The 7,235-nt window shown below is 48.0% G+C and overlaps 1 pseudogene across 1 annotated transcript; it reads right to left on the bottom strand.

Moving 5' to 3' along the window:
* Positions 1-391: 391 nt before the first annotated feature.
* LOC105501177 lies at positions 392-879 on the bottom strand (annotated as a pseudogene). The gene has a single exon (XR_001000152.1). The product of XR_001000152.1 is annotated as a 60S ribosomal protein L27 pseudogene (transcript).
* Positions 880-7,235: the final 6,356 nt, after the last annotated feature.

Raw genomic sequence — 7,235 nt, 5'->3', positions numbered from 1 at the left:
TGCAGCACTGTGACATGCTCATGATGGCTATGACGCTCACGCTGGAGGTTGCTGGTTTACTGGAATGAGGGCAAGGAACACCGGGCCCACCCAGGGTGGAAAACCACTCAAGGCGTTCCTAAACCACAAACAATGGCAGGAGTAATCTGCACCTTGAGGACATGTTCTTGCTGCAGATAACTAGCCAGAGCCTGTCCCTTTGTTCTCATGAAGAATACTTTTAATCTATAAACTGCAGAAACAATGTTTATCTCGGGCTTACTGTCAGTAACTATGTGGGTCAAACTCTGTTTGAGGCTCTCAGCTCTGAAGGCTGTTATCCCCCTGATCCCACTTTGCACTCTATTTCTGTGTCTGTGTCTTTACTTATTTATTTATTTATTTATTTTTCCTTTTTAATTTTTAATGACCAAAACAAAGCATCTAAAACCGCAGCTTCTGGAAGAACCACTTGTTCTTGCCTGTCTTGTATCTCTCTTCAAACTTGACCTTGGCCTCTCGTCGGGCCTTGCGTTTAAGAGCAGGATCTCTGAAGACATCCTTATTGACGACAGTTTTGTCCAAGGGGATATCCACAGAGTACCTTGTGGGCATTAGGTGATTGTAGTTATAAACTTTCACAAAAGACTTGATCTTTGACCTCTTGGCGATCTTCTTCTTGCCCATGGCAGCTGTCACTTTGTGGGGGTAGCGGTCAATTCCAGCCACCAGAGCATGGCTGTAGGGGCGATCTGAGGTGCCATCATCAATGTTCTTCACGATGACGGCTTTGCGTCCAGAGTAGCGTCCAGCCAGGACAAGCACCACCTTCCCAGGTTTCATGAACTTGCCCATTTCGGCAGCAACCACTCAGGCCTACAGCAAAAAGGGTGTCTGTGTCTTTATTCCTCTAGCACTGCTGGGTTGGGGTTTCCACGACCGAGCTGGTCTCAGCAGGATTACAGGCATGCACCACCATGCCCAGCTGATTTTGTATTTTTAGTAGAGACAGGGTTTCTCCACGTTGGTCAGGCTGGTCTCGAACTCCTGACCTCAGGTGATCCGCCCACCTTGGCCTCCCAAAGAGCTGGGATTACAGGCATGAGACACCGTGCCCAGCCAATCCTGACTTTTCTTTTCCCAACTCCCATAGCCTATTTGACCGGGCATCAGTCCCCATGACCTTCTCCCCATGACCTAGGAAGAAGCAACACACACTGCCAAAGCCTACTACTGGCCCTACTTCATTTCTGAGAGGCATACCTCAGTGGCCCATCCTATTCAGTGATATTTTATTGTGACCCCTTGTGGCAGATAACACTGGTTGGCCCATTTAACACACACGCCCAATCAAATTTTTCCTCGCTTTCCTCTAGTGTGGAGGCAGGAAAGCATCAAGTTCAATTTCCCAGCCTCATAACTTAACAGACATATGACAAAGATGTGGCCAATGAGACAATTTTTTTTTTTTTTTTGAGACAGAGTCTCACTCTGTTACCCATGCTGGAGTGCAGTGGCGTCATCTTGGCTCACTGCAACCTCTACCTCCCACGTTCAAGCAATTCTCCTGCCTAGGCCTTTAGAGTAGCTGGGATTACAGGCTCCTGTCACCATACCCAGCTAATTTTTTGAAATTTTCATAGAGATGGAGTTTCACCATGTTGCTCAGGCTGGTCTCAAACTCCTGACCTCAGGTGATCCACCTGCCTCAGCCTCCCAAAGTGCTGAGATTACAGGGGTGAACCACTGCGCCTGGCCCAATAAGACTTTTCTTTCCCCAAGACGGAGTCTTGCTCTGTCGCCCAGGCTGGGGTGTGGTGGCATGATCTTGAGTCACTGCAACCTCTGCCTCCCGGGTTCAAGCGATTCTCCTGCCTCAGCCTCCCGAATAGCTGGGATTATAGATGCCCGCCACCATGCTGGCTAATTTTTGTATTTTTGGTAATGAGGGGGTTTCACCATGTTTGCCAGGCTGGTCTCGAACTCTGGACTTCATGATATGCCCATCTCAACCTCCCGAAGTGCTGGGATTACAGGCGTGAGCCACTGCACGTGGCCCCCAATGAAACTTTTTTAAAGGCCCTCCATCTACGATTCTTTCTTCCTGCCTGGATCTTGCAGAGGATGCAATCATTTTGTGACCATGAGGTGACAAGCATGATGTTGAAAGATCATCTACTAGGAAGATGAAGCAGAAATCAAGGGCCCAAGTCTCAGACAGCCTTGCTGAGCCAAGCTCACCCAGGCTACCTACTTCCAAGCTTCTTGTTGTGTGAGACAAATCTATCCCTCATTTGTTCAAGTCATTTTTAGAAGACTTTCTACAATCTGCAACAAAACACCTCTCTAACCAAAATACCTAGCCAAGGACATTAAACATTTATTGCCTCCTCGTTTTTTCTGCTGTGAGCAAAACATTTGTCTAGCTAAGGGCTTAATTAGACCTTCTAGATTTGACAACACACTAAATACTTATTTTCAACACAATAACTCCCATGAGCTGGCCACACGATCGATAGTTACAGAAAAGGTGTCAGGACTGCTGCTGCTTTACCTGCATCACGTCAAGTCTGGGATGTAGAAGCTTTGAGATGAAATACAGAAGCTTCAACTAGGATTGCTAGTTTTTAATTTGTACCGAAAAAATAGTGATAGGCACTCTTCCTGGATGAGGAACGATTTCCTTACAGCATGTACAAATCACAAAGGGGAAAGATAAGAACTGTCACAGCTGTTCAAAGAATAGGTTGCTCTCAAAATGGGTATCTGCAGTTATGGCTCTGAGAATGGGATGCCTTTCAACCGCTTCTGAAAGGAAGTCTTGTGAAATGGAGACAATAAGCCAATATTACTGTTAACATCAATATAAGATTAGCTCAGGACTTAGAGGGGCAAATAATGACTAACATCATGTATATTTCAGAAGTACACAATCCCTACCATTTGCTGAAGAAAGTTGCTGTGAGTCCCCAAAGAATCTGGATCCACCCAGGCCCCAGGTCTCTGGGCAGGGTCGGCGTGGAGGTGACGAAACCCAGCAGAGGCCTCCTACTCCCAGGCTTTGTGGTAACAGGAGCTGGGATAGGACTCCACTTTGCATCATGAGATAAAACATGTGTAGTACTACCATTTAGCTCAGACTACACACATACACATATACGTAACCAAAAGCATCACAGAAACTGCAGCCTTGCCTGCTTCTCTTCTACTGATAGAGGAGGGGCCCAGGTGGCCCAGAATAATAAACAGGACCTGCGCCAGAATCCAGGAAGGCCTATGTACACCTTCAGGTGCTTCCCCGTCCCCACTTAACCACTCTGCCCCATCGCCCACCCTCTCTCCCAATCTCTGAACCGCTCGTGTCCCAATCAGGAAAGCATCACTGAGTTTCTGCATCAATGGTCTCTGTCAGGTCTCCCAGACCGTCTGCTATGCTCCAGCTGTTTTTTTTTTTTTTTTTTTGAGACAGAGTCTCACGCTCTGTCCCCCAGGCTGGAGTGCAGTGGCGCCATCTCGGCTCACTGCAACCCCCGCCTCCCCGGTTCATGCCATTCTCCTGCCTCAGCCTTCCAAGTAGGTGGGTCTACAGGCTCCTGCCACCATGCTCGGCTAATTTTTTGTATTTTTAGTAGAGATAGGGTTTCACCTTGTTAGCCAGGATGGTCTTGATCTCCTGACCTTGTGATCTGCCCAACTCGGCCTCCCAAAGTGCTGGGATTACAGGCGTGAGCCACCACGCCTGGCCTTGATCCAGCTGCTTTCAAGTTGATTACAGACTCTGTGGCCTCTGAAATACTAACTTTTAGAAGATAAAAGCCACTTCAGGGATACAATTCACATAAATGTAGTTTTACTAAGAAGCATTTCTAGGCTGTTAGAAATTTTAAAGAAACAAACTGTTCAACTTTAAGACTGGGAATTCCCTTTTCTTCAGCACAGAAGGAAGGTTTCAGGTTACATCTAGGTGGAGGGGACTGCTCCTCAGCAGGACTGCAGCAGATGTTCACAAGGCCATTGCCTTAGAAACCAAATGTAAAATTTGCAACCCTTAAGAAATCTCAACTGAGGATGTAGGTCAGCAGCTCTGATCTCTACATGGGAGGGTCACCCGACTTCTGCTTCTAGGAGCCGGCCACCTTCTTCACACTAAGCCATCCATTACTGCACCATTGACCCATGGCATCCTGGAGGTTTTCTCAGAGTGTGACCAGGCCGAACAAACGAGGTCCATCTGCACAGGTTATCTGGTTTTTCCAGGGGCCTTGCACACTGACACAACAACCTAACCCCATTCTAGACAAGAACTCGGACTCTCTTGGGTTTCAGTCTAGAAAAGGAGCTCCAATATCTCTTTTAAATACACTTGCTTCCTACCTCATTGCTTTTCTAGCCCCTTCTTCTTCCTTTTTAGGCACCTAAGACTGATGTTCTCCACTTATGAAACATTCCCTCTCCCAAGTGCCCCACAGCCAGTTTTCCTCCTCCTACCAGACTTTCTCACCTGAAGTTCTCTTCACCAACCCTCATGCCCAGGCTGCCTCCTCCCCTTCCCACCACCACCTCAGGCTCCAGCCTGGCAGCCCAGTTCATGGTGCCTCAGCTCCACTTTAGCGGGCAAAGCCAATGCTCATGAGCCTGGAGCAACATGGACTGCCGCGTCACCACTCCGCACCCATCCTGCTTCTAATGTGACCCAAAGGAGCAGTCAGTAGCAAGAGAAGCAGAATCTTTGTCTTTTAAGAGTTAGGTTTAGGATAAGTGTCACTGCAAACTTGGGATCCTTAGCTAAGCTATTTTACAACTGTATAGTGAGAGACTCCAGAAAGATTTATCTAACTCTGAGCGTGTATTTACATTTCAAGGGAAAATGAGGCCCAGGACCTTGGAGACATGCCTAGGTCATAAAAACTGGAGCCACCAGAGCTGAGCTGGCTCCTGGAAAGATGTATATTCCAGAAGGTTAAAGGGAGAACCAGGGATCCTTCGATTCTGTCTCCAGGCAGCAAAGATGCTTCCTCCCTCCTTTTAGGAGAGGAGGGAAGCAGTTGCCTCTTTCTCCTTCATGTAAACAACGAAATTCCATTTTTCTTTGTCCGTCACCTGTGGAGTATCTGACCACTAGGGCTGGAGATTTTTTCCATCTGGCTTTCATCATACCACCCTGGGGTAAGCCCTGGGGCAGGGAGTGCCTATGCAGTTAAAATTATTTACTTAATATTATTTTATCTTACTCTGTAAATAACAAATACCTCTGATGCAGAAGACATCATGTGTGCATTCAAAATAAAATCAATAAAGATGACTATTAAAAGCCCAACTGTTACAGCAGCAAAGATGATAGGGTCCTATTTGTCATCTAGTTTAATGGAAGAGACAGACAAGGGGCCTGTAGCTGGTTAGGAGGATTGGAGCAATATCCATGGGAACCAGCACAGATCTACTGAAACGACTGGAAAACGTGTTAGCCAGGGATCAGGAGGTAGGCTTGAAAAATGCTGCCAGAATGGCACCTTTGGATTTTGCTGTCCTCCCCAGGTGGGAGGGGAAGGGACCTGAAAATTCTTAGAGATGGGCTTTAGATGGGACGAGAGAAGTTTCTGTCGCTGTCTTCTTGCAGTGAGACGGAGAGGGTTCCTGAGCTCCCACAGCCAGAACCGGTCTATGAGGGCTGCAGGGCCACACTGCAGCAAGGAGAAGGGTGTCTGGCTTACTGTCTTGGAGACACTTTTCTGTTTCCCTCTAATCCTAAATTCCCTTCCTACCCCAGCTGATCTTCGTGTCTCAGGAGGCACTGCACTAGTCCCCTACATGGGGAAACAGGAGTGTAGGGGAGAGATTTGAATGTTGATAGTGGTGTCAGTTACTAGCACACTCGTGCCCACGTGGGAGACGGATGCTAAGGAATGTAGAGAAAAACCTCTGAGCAGCAGAAACAGTCCTGGAGACTTCTCTCCCAGGGTCCAAACGGGGAGAAGGAGAAGGAGAGCTCTCATACACCATGCTGTCGCCTGCATTCTTGCCTCCCTTTTTGCATTTCCTCCAGCAGGGAGGAAATAGCTTCTCCCTGCAGCTGCAATTTTATCCCTGTAAATGCTGAATTTAACTGTTAGGGTTTGTGCGAAACTTTGAGTGGAAGAAAATAAGAGTTTAAAAACAGCTTTGGGGCCAGGCGCGGTGGCTCACGCCTGTAATCCCAGCACTTTTGAGAGGCCGAGGCGGGTGGATCACCTGAGGCTGGGAGTTTGAGACCAGCCTGACCAACAGGGAGAAACCCCGTCTCTACTAAAAACACAAAATTAGCTGGGTGTGGTGGCACATGCCTATAATTCCAGCTACCAGGGAGGCTGAGGCAGGAGAATTGCTTGAACCTGGGAGGCAGAGGTTGCGGTGAGCTGAGATTGTGCCACTGCACTCCAGCCTGGGCAACAAGAGTGAAACTCCATCTCAAAAAAAAAAAAAAAAAACAGCTTTGGTTCCAGGTGCAGTGGCTCACACCTGTAATCCCAGCACATGACCCCCGTCTTTGGCTGAACTAAGGAGGAAGTCCTAAAACATGAGGAGAGCATTCTGCCCTGCTCTCCCAACCTGCTACCCTGTGCCCTCTTCCTGACTGCTCTTCTGGGAGCAGTGAGCATTCTGAATTCAAATTGACTACTGAGTACACCATTTCTGACAGCTCTGGTCACAGACAGTAGGGTATGGTCCCAGCTCACACATGGTCCAAACATAACATCTTGCACACCTCCAGAAAACAAGAACTGACCTGAATTATTTGGGCTGAATTGGGAGGGGCTCCCAAGTTTATCAGCTGATGAGAGATGAGAGGACATATTAAGAGTCTTTTTTTGATTTGTTTTTTCCTTTTTTTAGCCAGGTGCAGTGACTTATGCCTATAATCCTGCCAGTTTGGGAGGCTGAGGTGGGAGGATCACTTGAGCCTAGGAGCTCCAGACCAGCCTGGGTAATATAATGAGATCCCATCGCTACAGAAAATTAAAAAATTAGCCTGGCTTGGTGGTGCACGCCTGAGGTCCCAACTACATGAGGCTGAGGCGGGAGGATAGCTTAAGCTGGGGAAGTTGAGGCTGCAGTGGACTGAGATCATGCCACTGCACTCCAGCCTGGGTGACACAGCGAGACCCAGTCTCAAAAAAACAAGTCTTTCTGGCCGGGCGCGGTGGCTCAAGCCTGTAATCCCAGCACTTTGGGAGGCCGAGATGGGCGGATCACGAGGTCAGGAGATCGAGACCATCCTG

Source organism: Colobus angolensis, unplaced genomic scaffold (assembly GCF_000951035.1).
Source record: "Colobus angolensis palliatus isolate OR3802 unplaced genomic scaffold, Cang.pa_1.0 Scaffold12, whole genome shotgun sequence".
NCBI classification, from domain to species: Eukaryota; Metazoa; Chordata; class Mammalia; order Primates; family Cercopithecidae; genus Colobus; species Colobus angolensis.
This window is presented reverse-complemented; position numbering and strand designations above follow the sequence as displayed.